The 18,156-nt window shown below is 40.9% G+C and overlaps 1 protein-coding gene across 1 annotated transcript in view; it reads left to right on the top strand.

Annotated features, from left to right (window-relative positions):
• Positions 1-18,156, top strand: part of LOC123853571 (olfactory receptor 3A10) — a 268,345-nt gene that overhangs the window by 237,502 nt on the left and 12,687 nt on the right. Inside the window, exon 5 of the mRNA XM_064582124.1 lies at positions 4,375-4,537. The gene's annotated coding sequence lies outside the window, so the exon portion shown is untranslated. The remainder of the gene's footprint in view (positions 1-4,374; positions 4,538-18,156) is intronic.

The raw sequence follows: 18,156 nt of genomic DNA, 5'->3' as shown, positions 1-18,156 counted from the left end.
TGTAGGGGCGCCTGGGTGGGTCAGTCCGTTAAGTGGCTGTCTTTGGCTCAGGTCATGATCCTGGGGTCCTGGGATCGAGCCCCACATCCGGCTCCCTGCTCAGTGGACAGCCTGCTTCTCCCTCTCCCTCTGCCTGCCACTCTGCCTATTTGTGCTCTCTATCTCTCGAATAAATAAATAAATAATCTTTAAAAAACCCCAATAATGTAAATTAGCTGAAATAAAAATAATCAAAATGAAAAAAGAAGGAGTTTAAAACAATAAGAGGAGAGAAATAATGGGTGTTGGAAAGATGTGGAACTCTGATTTAAGAATAATAGTTGTTCCAGAGGGAGGAAAACCTAGAACAAATAGAATAAAAGCAACACCTAAAGTTACAGCAAAATGTAATATTGTAGAGAACTCAAAGTGAAATTTTTACTTAAAAAAATTTTTTATTGTTATGTTAATCACCATACATTACAGTATTAGATTTAGAGGTAGTGTTCCATGATTCATTGTTTGTGCATAACACCAAGGGCTCCATGCAGAACACGCCCTCTTCAATACCCATCACCAGGCTAACCCATCCTCCCACCCCCCTCCCCTCTAGAACCCTCAGTAGGTTTTTCAGAGTCCATTGTCTCTCATGGTTTGTCTCCCCCTGCGATTTCCCCCCTTTCATTTTTCCTCTCCTGATATCTTCTTCTTTTTTTTTTCTTAACATATATTGCATTATTTGTTTCAGAGGTACAGGTTTGTGATTCAACAGTCTTGCACAATTCACAGCGCTCACCATAGCATATGCCATCCCCAATGTCTATCACCCAGCCACCCCATCCTTCCCAAACCCCACCACTCCAGCAACCGTCAGTTTGTTTCCTGAGATTAAGAATTCCTCATATCAGTGAGGTGATATGATACATGTCTTTCTCTGATAGACTTATTTTGCTCAGTATAACACCTTCCATTTCCATCCACATTGTTGCAAATGGCAAGATCTCATTCCTTTTGATGGCTGCATAATATTCCATTGTATATATATACCACCTCTTCTTTATCCATTCATCTGTCAGTGGACATCTTGGCTCTTTCCACAGTCTGGCTATTGTGGATATTGCTGCTATAAACATTGTAGTGCACGTACCCCTTCAGATCCGTACATTTGCATCTTTGGGGTAAATATCCAGTAGTGCAATTGCTGGATCATATGGTAGCTCTATTTTCAACTTTTTGAGGAACCTCCATACTGTTTTCCAGAGTGGCTGCACCAGCTTGCATTCCCACCAACAGTGTAGGACGGTTCCCCTTTCTCCACATCCCCGCCAACATCTGTCGTTTCCTGACTTGTTAATTTTAACCATTCTGACTGGTGTGACGTGGTATCTCATTGAGGTTTTGATTTGCATTTCCCTGATGCCGAGTGATTTTGAGCACTTTTTCATGTGACTGTTGGCCTTTCAGATGTCTTCTTTGGAAAAATGTCTGGTCATGTCTTCTGTCCATTTTTGATTGCGTTCTTTGCTCTTTGGATGTTGAGTTTGTTCAGTTCTTTATAGATTTGGGATACTAGCCCTTTATCTCATATGTCATTTGCAAATACCTTCTCCCATTCTGTCGGTTGTCTTTCGGTTTTGTGGACTGTTTGTTTTTTTTGTTTTTAAAGATTTTATTTATTTATTTGAGAGAGAGAATGAGATAGAGCATGAGAGGGAGGAGGGTCAGAGGGAGAAGCAGAGCCCCCGCTGAGCAGGGAGCCCGATGCGGGACTTGATCCCGGGACTCCAGGATCATGACCTGAGCCAAAGGCAGTTACTTTTGCTGTGCAAAAGCTTTTTATCTCCATGAAGTCCCAATAGTTCATTTTTGCCCTTGCTTTCCTTGCCTTTGGCGATGTTTCTAGGAAGAAGTTGCTGTAGCTGAGGTCGAAGAGGTTGCTGCCTGTGTTTTCCTCAAGGATTTTGATGGAATCCTGCCTCACATTGAGTTCTTTCACCATTTGGAGTCTATTTTTGTGTGTGGTGTAAGGAAATGGTCCAGTTTCATTCTTCTGCATGTGGCTATCCAATTTTCCCAACACCATTTGTTGAAGAGACTGTCTTTTTTCCATTGGACATTCTTTCCTGCTTTGTCAAAGATGAGTTGACCATAGAGTTGAGGGTCCATTTCTGGGGTCTCTATTCTGTCCCATTGATCTATGTGTCTGTTTTTGTGCCAGTACCCTACTGTCTTGATGATGACAGCTTTGTAATAGAGCTGGAAGTCCGGAATTGTGATGCCGCCAGCTTTGCTTTTCTTTTTCAACATTCCTCTGGCTATTCGAGGTCTTTTCTGGTTCCATACAAACTTTAGGATGATTTGTTCCATTTCTTTGAAAAAAGTGGATGGTATTTTGATGGGGATTGCATTGAATGTGTAGATTGCTCTAGGTAGCATTGACATCTTCACAATATTTGTTCTTCCAATCCATGAGCATGGAACGTTTTTCCATTTCTTTGTGTCTTCCTCAATTTCTTTCATGAGTATTTTATACTTTTCTGAGTACAGATCCTTTGTCTCTTTGGTGAGATTTATTCCTAGGTATCTTATGGTTTTGGGTGCAATTGTAAATGGGATCGACTCCTTAATTTCTCTTTCTTCTGTCTTGTTGTTGGTGTATAGGAATGCCACCGATTTCTGTGCATTGATTTTCTATCCTGCCACTTGACTGAATTCCTGTATGAGTTCTAGCAGTTTTGGGGTGGAGTCTTTGGGGTTTTCCACATAAAGTATCATATCATCTGCAAAGAGTGAGAGTTTCACTTCTTTGCTGATTTGGATGCTTTGATTTCTTTTTGTTGTCTGATTGCTGTGCCTAGGGCTTCTAATACTATGTTGAATAGCAGTGGTGATAGTGGACATCCCTGCTGCTTTCCTGACCTTAGGGGGAAAGCTCTCATTTTTTCCCCATTGAGAATGATATTCGCTGTAGGTTTTTCATGGATGGCTTTTATGATCTTGAGGTATGTACCCTCGATCCCTATACTCTGAAGAGTTTTGATCAAGAAAGGATGCTGTACTTTGTCAAATGCTTTTTCTGCATCTCTTGAGAGGATCATAGGATTCTTGTTCTTTCTTTTGTTAATGTATTGTATCACGTTGATTGATTTGTGGATGTTGAACCAACCATGCAGCCCAGGGATAAATCCCACTTGGTCGTGGTGAATAATCCTTTTTATGTACTGCTGGATCTTATTGGCTAGTATTTTGGTGAGAATTTTTGCATCCATGTTCATCAGGGGTATTGGTTTATAATTCTCCTTTTTGATGGGGTGTTTGTCTGGTTTTGGAATCAAGGTCATGGAGGCCTCATAAAACGAGTTTGGAAATTTTCCTTCCATTTCTGTTTTTTGGAAGAGTTTCAGAAGAATGGGTATTAATACTCCTTTAAATGTTTGGTAGAATTCCCCTGGGAAGCCATTTGGCCCTGGGTTTTTGTTTGTTGGGAGACTTTTGATGACTGCTTCAATTTCCTTAGTGGTAATTGGTCTGTTCAGGTTTTCTATTTCTTCCTGGTTCAGTTTTGGTAGTTGAAACATCTCTAGGAATGCATCCATTTCTTCCAGGTTATCTAATTTGCTGGCACAGAATTGCTCATAATATGTTGTTATAATTGTATATCTTTATTTGGTGTTGGTTGTGATCTCTCCTCTTTCATTCATGATTTTGTTGATTTGGGTCCTTTCTCTTTTCTTTTTGATAAGCCTGGCCAGCGGTTTATCAATCTTGTTAATTCTTTCAGAGAACCAGCTCCTCGTTTCGTTGATCTGTTCTTCTGTTCTTTTGGTTTCTATTTCATTGATTTCTGCTCTGATCTTTATTATTTCTCTTCTCCTGCTGGGTTTAGGCTTTATTTGCTGTTTTTTCTCTAGCTCCTTTAGGTGTGGGGTTTGGTTGGGTTTTTGAGACCTTTCTTGTTTCTTGAGAAAGGCTTGTATTGCTATATACTTTCCTCTTAGGACTGCCTTTCCTGCATCCCAAAGATTTTGAACAGTTGTGTTTTTCATTTTCATTGGTTTCCATGAATTTTTTTAATTCTTCTTTAATTTCCTGGTTGACCCATTAATTTTTCAGTAGGATGCTCTTTAGCCTCCATGTATTTGAGTTCCTTCTCACTTTCCTCTTGTGATTGAGTTTTAGTTTCAAAGTGTTGTGGTTTGAAAATAGGGAGGGATTGATCCCAATATTTTGGTACCGGTTAAGACCTGATTTGTGACCTAGGATGTGATCTATTCTGGAGAATGTTCCATGGCCACTAGGGAAGAATGTGTATTCCATTGCTTTTGGATGGAATGTTCTGAATCTATCTGTGAAGTCCATTTGGTCCAGTGTGTCATTTAAAGTCTTTATTTCCAGGGGACGGAGCAAGATGGAGGAGTAGGAGACCTGGATTTCGTCTCCTCTCAGGAATTCAGCTGGATAGGGATCAAACCATTCTGAACACCTACAAACTCAACAGGAGATCGAAGAAAAGAAGAGCAACAACTCTCTCATCAGAAAAGCGACCACTTTCTGGAAGGTAGGACGTGCGGAGAAGTGAATCCGAGTCGATATTCGGGAGGATAGACGGCGGGGGAGGGGCCTCTGTCGGCCGCTTCTGGCAAGTGATAGAACCACGGAGCACAAAATCGGAACTTTTAAAAGTCTGTTCCGCTGAAGGACGTCACTCTGGTGGCTAAGTGGGGGGGGTGGAACCCTCCGGGACAGTGTGGTCTGAGGACCCTCGGGGTCACAGAAAGACCGGGGGTGCCTGAGTGTGGCAGAGCTCCCAGGTAATGGAGCAGGGAAGCTGGCTGCAGAGGCGGAGCCCAGGCGCGGGCTCTCAGCTCGGGGTGGCCATAAACTGTGATATGCAGCACAGTCGGGCCCCTGCTCCTCCAGCAGGGACCCAACAAGCGGCAGATCCGGGGAGACTCTCCTTCCTTCCCCAGGAGGAGCCGCGTGGGAGCGCACCGCAGGGATCTGCTGGGTTTGGAGACTCCACCTGGGGTCGGGTGCCAGAGATAAAAACGCGCGGTCACAGGCCGGGCGAGCACGGAGTGCGGCCGGAGACCGGGGAGACGGGAGTGACTGACGGCTTTTCTCTGGGGGCTCACTGAGGAGCGGGACCCTGAATTCTCGGCTCCTCCGGGGCGGAGATTGGAAGGCCGCCATTTTCACTCTCCGCCTCCAAAGCTGTACGGAAAGCTCGCAGGGAACAAAAGCCTCAGAGAGCAAACCCAAGCAGATTACTTAGCCGGGAGGGGCAAGGGCGGGGCAATTCTGCCTCCGGCAGAGACATTTGGGAACCACGGCAACAGGCCCCTCCCCAGAAGATCAGCGAGAACAGCCAGCCAAGACCAAGTTTACCGATCAATGAGAATGGCAGAAGTCCAGCGCTAGGGGACTACTGCACATAGAATTCATGGCTTTTTTCCCATGATTCTTTAGTCTTTCAAAGTTAATTTTTTTTAACTGTCTTTTTGTCTTTTTATTTCTTTTTGAATTTTTCTTTTTCCCTTTTTCAACCAACATCTTATCAATCCCTTTTTTTAAAAAAAAAACATTTTTATTTTTCATTTCTAGAGTCATATTCTATCCCTTCATAGTAGTTACCCATATTTTTGGCTTATATATATAAGTTGTTCTCTCTTTAAAATTTTGAGATAGTTTCTTCTAACAGATTAAAATATACCCTAAATCTCTAGTATATGGTGTTTTCTATTCCCCTGCCTGATCACATCCTCTCCCTTTTTTTTCTTTTTCTTTTATCATTTTTTAAATCCTCTTCTTACTTTTTTCAAACAACTTCTTATCAATTCCTTTTATAAAATTTTTTATAATTTCCATTTTTACAGTCATATTCCATCCCTTCATCATATCAACTCTTATTTTTGTACATATATAAGTTTTTCTTTCCTTAAAATTTTGGGAGGCACTTTCTTCTAAAAGGCCAAAATACACCCCAATTCTAGTGTGTGGCACTGATCTATATACCATATAGATCATATTTGATCACATTCTGGGTTTTTTTTGTTGTTGTTGTTGTTGTTTTGTTTTGTTTGTTTTTGTTTTTATCTTTATCTTTTTCTTTTTCTTTTTTTTCTTTTTCTGTTTTCTCACTTTCCCTTTCTTATCCCACTGCTTCAGGTCTTTTCTGATTAGTTTAGAGTATATTTTCTGGGGACGTGGTTACTCTGCTACCATTTTGTTCTCTCATTAATCTATTCTCCTCTGCACAAAATGACAAGACGGAAAAAATCACCTCAACAAAAAGAACAAGAGGTAGTACCGACTGCCAGGGACCTACTCAATACGGACATTAGTACGATGTCAGATCTAGAGTTCAGAATCATCACTTTAAAGATACTAGCTGGGCTTGAAAAAAATATGGAAGTTATTCGAGAAACCTTTCTGGAGAAGTAAAAGAGCTAAAATCCAACCAAGTAGAAATCAAAAAGGCTATTAATGAGGTGCAATAATAAATGGGGGCACTAAGTGCTAGGATAAATGAGGCAGAGAGAGAATCAGTAATATAGAAGATGAAATGATGGAAAATAAAGAAGCTGAGAAAAAGAGAGAGAAACAACTACTGGATCACGAGGGCAGAATTTGAGAGATAAGCGATACCATAAGACGAAAGAACATTAGAATGATTGGGATCCCAGAAGAAGAAGAAAGAGAGAGAGGGGCAGAAGGTATAATGGAGCAAATTATAGCAGAGAACTTCCCTAATTTGGGAAAAGAAACAGGCATGAAAATCCAGGAAGCACAGAGAACCCCTCTCAAAATCAATAAAAATAGGTCAACTCCCCGACATCTAATAGGAAAACTTACGAGTCTCAGAGACAAAGAGAAAATCCTGAAAGCAGCTCGGGAGAAGAGATATGTAACCTACAAGGGTAGAAACATTAGATTGGCAACAGACCTATCCACAGAGACCTGGCAGGCCAGAAAGGACTGGCAGGATATATTCAGAGCACTACATGAGAAAAATATGCAGCCAAGAATACTCTATCCAGCTAGGCTGTCATTGAAAATTGAAGGAGAGATAAAAAGCTTCCAGGACAAACAAAAACTAAAGGAATTTGCAAACACAAAAGCAGCCCTACAGGAAATCTTGAAAGGGGTCCTCTAAGCAAAGAGAGAGCCTAAAAGCAACATAGACCAGAAAGGAACACAGACAATATACGGTAACAGTCACCTTACAGGCAATACAATGGCACTAAATTCCTATCTTTCAATAGTTACCCTGAATGTAAATGGGCTAAAGGCCCCAATCAAAAGACACAGGCTAACAGACTGGATTGAAAAACAAGACCCATCTATATGCTGTCTGCAAGAGACTCATATTAGAACCAAAGACACCCTCAGATGGAAAGTGAGGGGATGGAAAACCATTTACCATGCTAATGGACACCAAAAGAAAGCTGGGGTGGCAATCCTTATAGCAGACAAATTAGATTTTAAACCAAAGACTGTAATAAGAAATGAGGAAGGACACTATATCCTACTTAAAGGACCTATCCAACAAGAAGATCTAACAATTGTAAATATCTATGCCCCTAACATGGGAGCAGCCAATTATATAAGGCAATTAATAACAAAAGCAAAGAAACACATCGACAACAACACAATAATAGTGAGGGACTTTAACATCCCCCTCACTGAAATGGACAGATCGTCTATGCAAAAGATCAACAAGGAAAGAAAGACTTTAAATGACACACTGGACCAAATGGACTTCACAGACATATTCAGAACATTCCACCCGAAAGCAACGGAATACACATTCTTCTCTAGTGCCCATGGAACATTCTCCAGAATCGATCACATCCTAGGTCATAAATCAGGTCTCAACCGGTACCAAAAGATTGGGATCATTCCCTGCCTATTTTCAGACCACAATGCTTTGAAAGTAGAACTCAATCACAAGAGGAAAGTCGGAAAGAACTCAAATACATGGAGGCTAAAGAGCACCCTACTGAAGAATGAATGGGTCAACCAGGAAATTAAAGAAGAATCAAAAAAATACATGGAAACCAATGAAAATGAAAACACAACTGTTCAAAATCTTTGGGATGCAGCAAAGGCAGTCCTAAGAGGATAGTATATAGCAATACAAGCCTTTCTCAAGAAACAAGAAAGGTCTCAAGTACACAACCTAACCCTACACCTAAAGGAGCTGGAGAAAGAACAGCAAATAAAGCCTAAACCCAGCAGGAGAAGAGAAATCATAAAGATCAGAGCAGAAATCAATGAAATAGAAACTAAAAGAACAGTAGAACAGATCAACGAAACGAGGAGCTGGTTCTTTGAAAGAATTAACAAGATTGATAAACCCCTGGCCAGACTTATCAAAAAGAGAAGAGAAATGACCCATTCAACAAAATCATGAATGAAAGAGGAGAGATCACAACCAACACCAAAGAAATACAAACAATTATAAGAACATATTATGAGCAACTCTATGCCAGCAAATTAGATAACCTGGAAGAGATGGATGCATTCCTAGAGATGTATCAACTACCAAAACTGAACCAGGAAGAAATAGAAAACCTGAACAGACCAATTACCACTAAGGAAATTGAAGCAGTCATCAAAAATCTCCCAAAAAACAAAAGCCCAGGGCCAGATGGCTTCCCAGGGGAATTCTACCAAACATTTCAAGAAGAATTAATACCTATTCTTCTGAAACTGTTCCAAAAAATAGAAAGGGAAGGAAAACTTCCAAACTCATTTTATGAGGCCACCATTACCTTGATCCCCAAACCAGACAAAGACCCCATCAAAAAGGAGAATTACAGACAAATATCCCCGATGAACATGGATGCAAAAATTCTCACCAAAATACTAGCCGATAGGATCCAACAGTACATTAAAAGGATTATTCACGACCAAGTGGGATTTATCCCTGGGCTGCAAGGTTGGTTCAACATCCGCAAATCAATCAATGTGATACAATACATTAACAAAAGAAAGAACAAGAATCATATGATCCTCTCAATAGAGGCAGAAAAAGCATTTGACAAAGTACAGCATCCTTTCTTGATCAAAACTCTTCAGAGTATAGGGATCGAGGGTACATACCTCAAGATCATAAAAGCCATCCATGAAAAACCTACAGCGAATATCATTCTCAATGAGGAAAAACTGAGAGCTTTCCCCCTAAGGTCAGGAACGCGGCAGGGATGTCCACTATCACCACTGCTATTCAACATAGTATTGGAAGTCCTAGCCACAGCAATCAGACAACAAAAAGAAATCAAAGGCATCCAAATTGGCAAAGAAGAAGTCAAACTCTCACTCTTTGCAGATGATATGATACTTTATGTGGAAAACCCCAAAGACTCCACCCCAAAACTGCTAGAACTCATACAGGAATTCAGTAAAGTGGCAGGATAGAAAATCAATGCACAGAAGTCAGTGGCATTCCTATACATCAACAACAAGACAGAAGAAAGAGAAATTAAGGAGTCGATCCCATTTACAATTGCACCCAAAACCATAAGATACCTAGGAATAAATCTAACCAAAGAGACAAAGGATCTGTACTCAGAAAAGTATAAAATACTCATGAAAGAAATTGAGGAAGACACAAAGAAATGGAAAAACGTTCCATGCTCATGGATTGGAAGAACAAATATTGTGAAGATGTCAATGCTACCTAGAGCAATCTACACATTCAATGCAATCCCCATCAAAATACCATCCACTTTTTTCAAAGAAATGGAACAAATCATCCTAAAGTTTGTATGGAACCAGAAAAGACCCCGCATAGCCAGAGGAATGTTGAAAAAGAAAAGCAAAGCTGGCGGCATCACAATTCCGGACTTCAAGCTCTATTACAAAGCTGTCATCATTAAGACAGCATGGTACTGGCACAAAAACAGACACATAGATCAATGGAACAGAATAGAGAGCCCAGAAATGGACCCTCAACTCTATGGTCAACTAATCTTCGACAAAGCAGGAAAGAATGTCCAATGGAACAAAGACAGTCTCTTCAACAAATGGTGTTGGGAAAATTGGATAGCCACATGCAGAAGAATGAAACTGGACCATTTCCTTACACCACACACAAAAATAGACTCCAAATGGTTGAAAGACCCCAATGTGAGGCAGGAGTCCATCCAAATCCTAAAGGAGAACACAGGCAGCAACCTCTTTGACCTCAGCCGAAGCAACTTCTTCCTAGAAACATCGCCAAAGGCAAGGGAAGCAAGGGCAAAAATGAACTCTTGGGACTTCATCAAGATAAAAAGCTTTTGCAAAGCAAAGGAAACAGTCCACAAAACCAAAAGACAACCGACAGAATGGGAGAAGATATTTGCAAATGACATATCAGATAAAGGGCTAGTATCCAAAATCTATAAAGAACTCATCCAACTCAACACCCAAAGAATGAAGAATCCAATCAAGAAATGGGCAGAAGACATGAACAGACATTTTTCCAAAGAAGACATCCAAATGGCCAACAGACACATGAAAAAGTGCTCAATATCGCTCAGCATCAGGGAAATCCAAATCAAAACCTCAATGAGATACCACCTCACACCAGTCAGAATGGCTAAAATTAACAAGTCAGGAAACGACAGATGTTGGCGGGGATGCGGAGAAAGGCGAACCCTCCTACACTGTTGGTGGGAATGCAAGCTGGTGCAGCCACTCTGGAAAACTGTATGGAGGTTCCTCAAAAAGTTGAAAATAGAGCTACCATATGATCCAGCAATTGCACTACTGGGTAAATACCCCAAAGATACAAAAGCAGGGATCCGAAGGGGTACATGCACCCCGATGTTCATAGCAGCAATGTCCACAATAGCCAAACTATGGAAAGAGCCAAGATGTCCATCGACAGATGACTGGATAAAGAAGAGGTGGTATATATATACAATGGAATATTATGCAGCCATCAAAAGGAATGAGATCTTGCCATTTGCAACGACGTGGATGGAAGTGGAGGGTATTATGTTGAGTGAAATAAATCAAACAGAGAAAGACATGTATCATATGATCTCACTGATATGAGGAATTCTTAATCTCAGGAAACAAACTGAGGGTTGCTGTAGTGGGGGGGTGGGAAGGATGGGGTGGCTGGGTGATAGACACTGGGGAGGGTATGTGCTCTGGTAAGCGCTGTGAATTGTGCAAGACTGTTGAATCTCAGATCTGTACCTCTGAAACAAATAATGCAGTATATGTTAAGAAAAAAAGAAGAAGAAGAAGGTAGTGGGAGGAGAAGAATGAAGCGGGGGAAATCGGAGGGGTGGACGAACCATGAGAGACGATGGACTCTGAAAAACAAACTGAGGGTTCTAGAGGGGAGGGGGGTCGGAGGATGGGTTAGCCTGGTGGTGGGTATTGAGGAGGGCACATTCTGCAGGGAGCACTGGGTGTTATGCACAAACAATGAATCATGGAACACTTCATCTAGAACTAATGATGTAATGTATGGGGATTAACATAAAAATAAAAAAAAATAAAGTCTTTATTTCCTTGTTGATCTTTTGCTTAGATGATCTGCCCATTTCAGTGAGGGGGGTGTTAAAGTCCCCCACTATTATTGTATTGTGGTTGATGTGTTTCTTTGCTTTTCTTATTAACTGGCTTATATAAGTGGTTGCTCCCATGTTAGGGGCATTGATATTTACAATTGTTAGATCTTCTTGTTGGATAGACCCTTTAAGTAGGCTATAGTGTCCTTCCTCATCTCTTATTACAGTCTTTGGTTTAAAATCTAATTTGTCTGCTATAAGGATTGCCACCCCAACTTTCTTTTGGTGTCCATTAGCATGGTAAATGGTTTTCCACTCCCTCACTTTCTTTTTAAATTTTTTTTTAAAGATTTTATTTATTTGTCAGAGACACAGCGAGAGGGGGAACACAAGCAGGGGGGGTGGAGAGCGAGAGGGCGAAGCAGGCTTCCTGCAGAGCCAGGAGGCCAATGCGGGGCTCGATCCCAGGAGCCTGGGATCATGACCTGAGCCGAAGGCAGACACTTAACGACTGAGCCACCCAGGCGCCCTTCCACCCCCTCACTTTCAATCTGGAGGTGTCTTTGGGTCTAAAATGAGTCTCTTGCAGACAGCATATTGATGGGTCTTGTTTTTTAATCCAATCTGATAGCTGTGTCTTTTGATGGGGCATTTAGCTGATTTACATTCAGGGTAACTATTGAAAGATAGGAACTTGGTGCCATTGTATTGCCTGTAAGGTGACTGTTACCGTATATTGTCTGTGTTCCTTTCTGGTCTATGTTGCTTTTAGGCTCTCTCTTTGCTTAGAGGACCCCTTTCAAGATTTCTTGTAGGGCTGGTTTTGTGTTTGCAAATTCCTTTAGTTTTTGTTTGTGCTGGAAGCTTTTTATGTCTCCTTCTATTTTCAATGACAGCCTAGCTGGATATAGGATTCTTGGCTGCATATTTTTCTCATTTAGTGCTTTGAATATCATGCCAGTCCTTTCTGGCCTGCCAGGTCTCTGTGGATAGGTCTGTTGCCAATCTAATGATTCTACCGTTGTAGGTTACAGATCTCTTCTCCCGAGCTGCTTTCAGGATTTTCTCTTTGTCTATGAGACTCGTAAGTTTTACTATTAGATGTCGGGGTGTTGACCTATTTTTATTGATTTTGAGAGGGGTTCTCTGTGCTTCCTGGATTTTGATGCCTGTTTCCTTCCCCAAAGTAGGGAAGTTCTCTGCTATAATTTGCTCCATTATACCTTCTGCCCCTCTCTCTCTTTCTTCTTCTTCTGGGATCCCAATTATTCTAATATTGTTTCATCTTATGGTATTGCTTATCTCTGAAATTCTGCCCTCGTGATCCAGTAGTTGTTTATCTCTCTTTATCTCAGCTTCTTTATTTTCCATCATTTGGTCTTGTATAGCACTGATTCTTTGTTCTGCCTCATTTATCCTAGCAGTTAGCGCCCCCATATTTGATTGCACCTCATTAATAGCCTTTTTGATTTTGACTTGGTTAGATTTTAGTTCTTGTATTTCTCCAGAAAGGGTTTCTATAATAACTTCCATGCTTTTTTCAAGCCCAGCTAGTATCTTTAAAATCATCATTCTGAACTCTAGTTCCAACATCTTACTAATGTCCGTATTGAGTGGGTCCCTGGCAGTTGGTACTGCCTCTTGTTCTTTTTGTTGATGTTATTTTTTCCATTTTTTTATTTTGTGCAGAGGAGAATAGATGAATGAGAGAACAAAATGCTAACAGGGTAACAACGTCCCCAGAAAATATACTCTAAACAAATCAGAAAAGACCTGAAGCCAGGGGAAAAGAAACGAAAAGAGAGAAAAAAGAAAAAGATAAAAACAAACAAAAACAGAGGAAAAAAAAAAACAGAACATGATCACATATGATCTGGCTGCTGCATATATCAGTGCCACACACTAGATTTTGGGCATATTTTGGTCTGTTAGAAGAAAGTGCTTCCCAAAATTTTAAAGAAAGAAAAACTTATATATGTACCAAAATAAGAGTTAATACGATGAAGGGATGGAATATGACTGTAAAGATGAAAATTATAAAGATTTTATAAAAAGAATTGATAAGATAAGAAGTTAGTTGAAAAAAGAAAGAAGAGGATTTAAAAAAAAAAAAAAACAAACAAACAAAGGGAGAGAATATGATCAGGCAGGAGACTAGAACAAAGCCATACACTAGAGATTTAGTGTATATTTGATCTGTTAGAAGAAACTGTATCTTAAAATTTTAAAGAGAGAACAACTTATATATATATTCCAAAAATAAGTGTAACTACCATGAAGGGATAGAATATGACTCTAAAAATGAAAAATAAAAATGTTTTTTAAAAAAGGGATTGATAAGATATTGGTTGAAAAAGGGAAAAAGAAATATTCAAAAAAAAATTTTTTTTAATTAACTTTTAAAGACTAAAGAATCATGGGAAAAAAGCCATGGATTCTATGTGCAGTATTCCCCTAGCCCTGGAGTTCTGCCATTCCCATTGATGGGTAAACTTGGTCTTGGCTGGCTGTCCTTGCTGACCTTCTGGGGGAGGGGCCTGTTGCTGTGGTTTCCAAATGTCATTGCCGGAGGCGGAATTGCCCCACCCTTGCCTGCTCCGGGCCAAGTAATATGCTCGGGTTTGCTCTCTGCAGCTTTTGTTCCCTGAAAGCTTTCCGTACAGCTTTGGAGGCCGAGAGTGATAATGGTGGCCTCCCAATCTCCACCTCGGAGGAGCCGAGAACTCGGGGCCCCGCTCCTCAGTGAGCCCCCAGAGAAAAGCCGTCAGTCACTCCCATCTCGCCAGTCTCCGGTCGCACTCCGTGCTCACCCGGCCTGTGACCGAGTATTTCTATCTTTGGCGCACGACTCTGTGTGGACTCTCCAAACCCAGCAGATCCCTGTGGTGCACTCCTGGGCCACCCCTTCCGGAGGAAGAAGAGGAGTCTCCCCAGATCTGCTGCTTGTTGGATCCCTGCTGGAGGAGCAGTGGCTCGACTGTGCTGCGGATCATGGTTTATGGCAACCCCGAGCTGAGAGCCCACGCCTCGGCTCCATCTCTGCAGCCAGCTTCCCCACTCTGAAACCTGGGAGCTCATCGCACTCAGGCACCCCGGTCCTTCTGTGACCCCTAGGGTCCTGAGACCACACTGTCCCACGAGGGTTCCACCCCCCCCCCCCCCCCCACTTTGCCACTGGAGCATCGTCCCTCAGTGGAGCCAACTTCTAAAAGTTCCAATTTTGTGCTCTGCAGCTGTATCACTTGCTGGTAGTGGCTGATGGAAGCCCCCTCCCTTGCTGTCTATCCTCCTAAATATCACCTCGGATTCCCTTCTCCGCACATCCTACCTTCCAGAAAGTGGTCACTTTTCTGTTCAGAGAGTTGTTTTTATTCTTTTCTTCCATCTCCTGTTGAGTTCGTAGGTGTTCAGAATGGTTTGATCCCTATCCAGCTGAATTCCTGGAACCAGACGAAATCCAGAACTCCTACTCCTCCGCCATCTTGCTCCCTATACCACATCTTCTTTATCCATTCATCTGTTGATGGACATCTTGGCTCTTTCCACAGTTTGGCTCTTTTGAACATTGCTGCTTTAAACATCAGGGTGCACGTACCCCTTCAGATCCCTACATTTGTATCTTTGAGATAAATACCCTGTAGTGCAATTGCTGGATCATATGGTAGCTCTATTTTCAACTTTTTGAGGAACCTCCATACAGTTTTCCAGAGTGGCTGCACCAGCTTGCATTCCCACCAACAGTGTAGGAGGGTTCCCTTTTCTCTGCATCCCCGCCAACATCTGTCGTTTCCTAACTTGTTAATTTTAGCCATTCTGACTGGTGTGAGGTGGTATCTCATTGAGGTTTTGATTTGGATTTCCCTGATCCGAGTAACTATTTCATGTGTTTGTTGGCTGTTTGGATGTCTTCTTTGGAAAAATGTTCATGTCTTCTGCCCATTTCTTTATTGGATCATTTGTTCTTTGGGTGTTGAGTTTAAGAAGTTATTTATAGATTTTCTATACTAGCCCTTTATCTGATATGTCATTTGCAAATATCTTCTCCCATCTGTTGGTTGTCTTTTGGTTTTGTGGACTGTTTCTTTTGCTGTGCAAAAGCTTTTTATCTTGATGAAGTCCCAATAGTTCATTTTTGCCCTTGCTTCTCTTGCCTTTGGCGATGTTTCTAGGAAGAAGTTGCTTTGGCTGAGGTCAAAGAGGTTACTGCCTGTGTTCTCCTTTAGGATTTTGATGGACTCCTGTCTCACATTGAGGTCTTTCAACCATTTTGAGTCTATTTTTTGTGTGTGGTGTAAGGAAATGGTCCAGTTTCATTCTTCTGCATGTGGCAACACCATTTTCCGAACACCATTTGTTGAAGAGACTGTCTTTGTTCCATTGGACATTCTTTCCTGCTTTGTCAAAGATTAGTTGACCATGGAGTTGAGGGTCCATTTCTGGGCTCTCTATTCTGTTTTATTGATCTATGTGAATAACCAGCATTTTAAATCTCAGCATAATTTAGCAAAAACTGTGAATCTGAAGACTGGGAAGGAATCCAGGAAGCAAAGCACGTTCTGATTCTTATGTTAAGTTATTGTTTTGTTCTTCACTTTATAAACGGAAAAATGAAGGCAAATTATCTAGTACTTGAATAGATGTCTCCTAGCAGAGCAAAAAGAAAGAAGTCACTGTATCAACTCAAATCAACTCTGGTGTATATATTATAGAAAGAGATTCAGATTTCATATTTTCAGTTTAAAAGAAGAAATCTCCCAGATTTATATAGTTATTTTAACTTTAAATGGAAAGGGAATCCAACAAGAAGAGCTAACATTTGTAAGTATCTACACCCCTAACATGGGAGCAGCCAATTATATAAGGCAATTAATAACAAAAGCAAAGAAACACATTGACAACAATACAATAATAGTGGGGGACTTTAACATCCCCCTCATTGAAATGGACAGATCATCTAAGCAAAAGATCAACAAGGAAATAAAGACTTTAAATGACACACTGGACCCTATGGACTTCACAGACATATTCAGAACATTCCATCCCAAAGCAACGGAATACACATTCTTCTCTAGTGCCCATGGAACATTCTCCAGAATCGATCACATCCTAGGTCATAAATCAGGTCTCAACCGGTACCAAAAGATTGGGATCATTCCTTGCCTATTTTCAGACCACAATGCTTTGAAAGTAGAACTCAATCACAAGAGGAAAGTCAGAAAGAACTCAAATACATGGAGGCTAAAAAGCATCCTACTAAAGAATGCATGGGTCAACCAGGAAATTAAAGAATTAAAAAATTCATGGAAACCAATGAAAATGAAAACACAACTGTTCAAAATCTTTGGGATGCAGCAAAGGCAGTCCTAAGAGGAAAGTATATAGCAATACAAGCCTTTCTCAAGAAACAAGAAAGGTCTCAAGTACACAACCTAACCCTACACCTGAAGAAGCTGGAGAAAGAGCAGCAAATAAAGCCTAAACCCAGCAGGAGAAGAGAAATCATAAAGATCAGAGCAGAAATCAATGAAATAGAAACTAAAAGAACAGTAGAACAGATCAACGAAACGAGGAGCTGGTTCTTTGAAAGAATTAACAAGATTGATAAACCCCTGGCCAGACTTATCAAAAAGAGAAGAGAAAGGACCCAAATCAACAAAATCATGAATGAAAGAGGAGAGATCACAACCAACACCAAAGAAATACAAACAATTATAAGAACATATTATGAGCAACTCTAGGCCAGCAAATTAGATAACCTGGAAGAGATGGATGCATTCCTAGAGATGTATCAACTACCAAAACTGAACCAGGATGAAATAGAAAACCTGAACAGACCTATAACCACTAAGGAAATTGAAGCAGTCATCAAAAATCTCTCAAAAAACAAAAGCCCAGGGCCAGATGGCTTCCCAGGGGAATTCTACCGAACTTTTCAAGAAGAATTAATACCTATTCTTCTGAAACTGTTCCAAAAAATAGAAAGGGAAGGAAAACTTCCAAACTCATTTTATGAGGCCAGCATGACCTTGATCCCAAAACCAGACAAAGACCCCATCAAAAAGGAGAATTACAGACCAATATCCCTGATGAACATGGATGCAAAAATTCTCACCAAAATACTAGCCAATAGGATCCAACAGTACATTAAAAGGATGATTCACCATGACCAAGTGGGATTTATCCCTGGGCTGCAAGTTTGGTTCAACATCCGCAAATCAATCAATGTGATACAATACATTAACAAAAGAAAGAACAAGAATCATATGATCCTCTCAATAGAGGCAGAAAAAGCATTTGACAAAGTACAGCATCCTTTCTTGATCAAAACTCTTCAGAGTATAGGGATAGAGGGTACATACCTCAATATCATAAAAGCCATCTATAAAAAACCTACAGCGAATATCATTCTCAATGGGGAAAAACTGAGAGCTTTCCCCCTAAGGTCAGGAACGTGGCAGGGATGTCCACTATCACCACTGCTATTCAACATAGTATTGGAAGTCCTAGCCACAGCAATCAGACAACAAAAAGAAATCAAAGGCATCCAAATTGGCAAAGAAGAAGTCAAACTCTCACTCTTTGCAGATGATATGATACTTTATGTGGAAACCCCAAAGACTCCACCCCAAAACTGCTAGAACTCATACAGGAATTCAGTAAA

Source organism: Mirounga angustirostris, unplaced genomic scaffold (assembly GCF_029215605.1).
Source record: "Mirounga angustirostris isolate CCGP_5_RB_7025 unplaced genomic scaffold, mMirAng1.0.hap1 SCAF_17, whole genome shotgun sequence".
NCBI classification, from domain to species: Eukaryota; Metazoa; Chordata; class Mammalia; order Carnivora; family Phocidae; genus Mirounga; species Mirounga angustirostris.
This window is presented reverse-complemented; position numbering and strand designations above follow the sequence as displayed.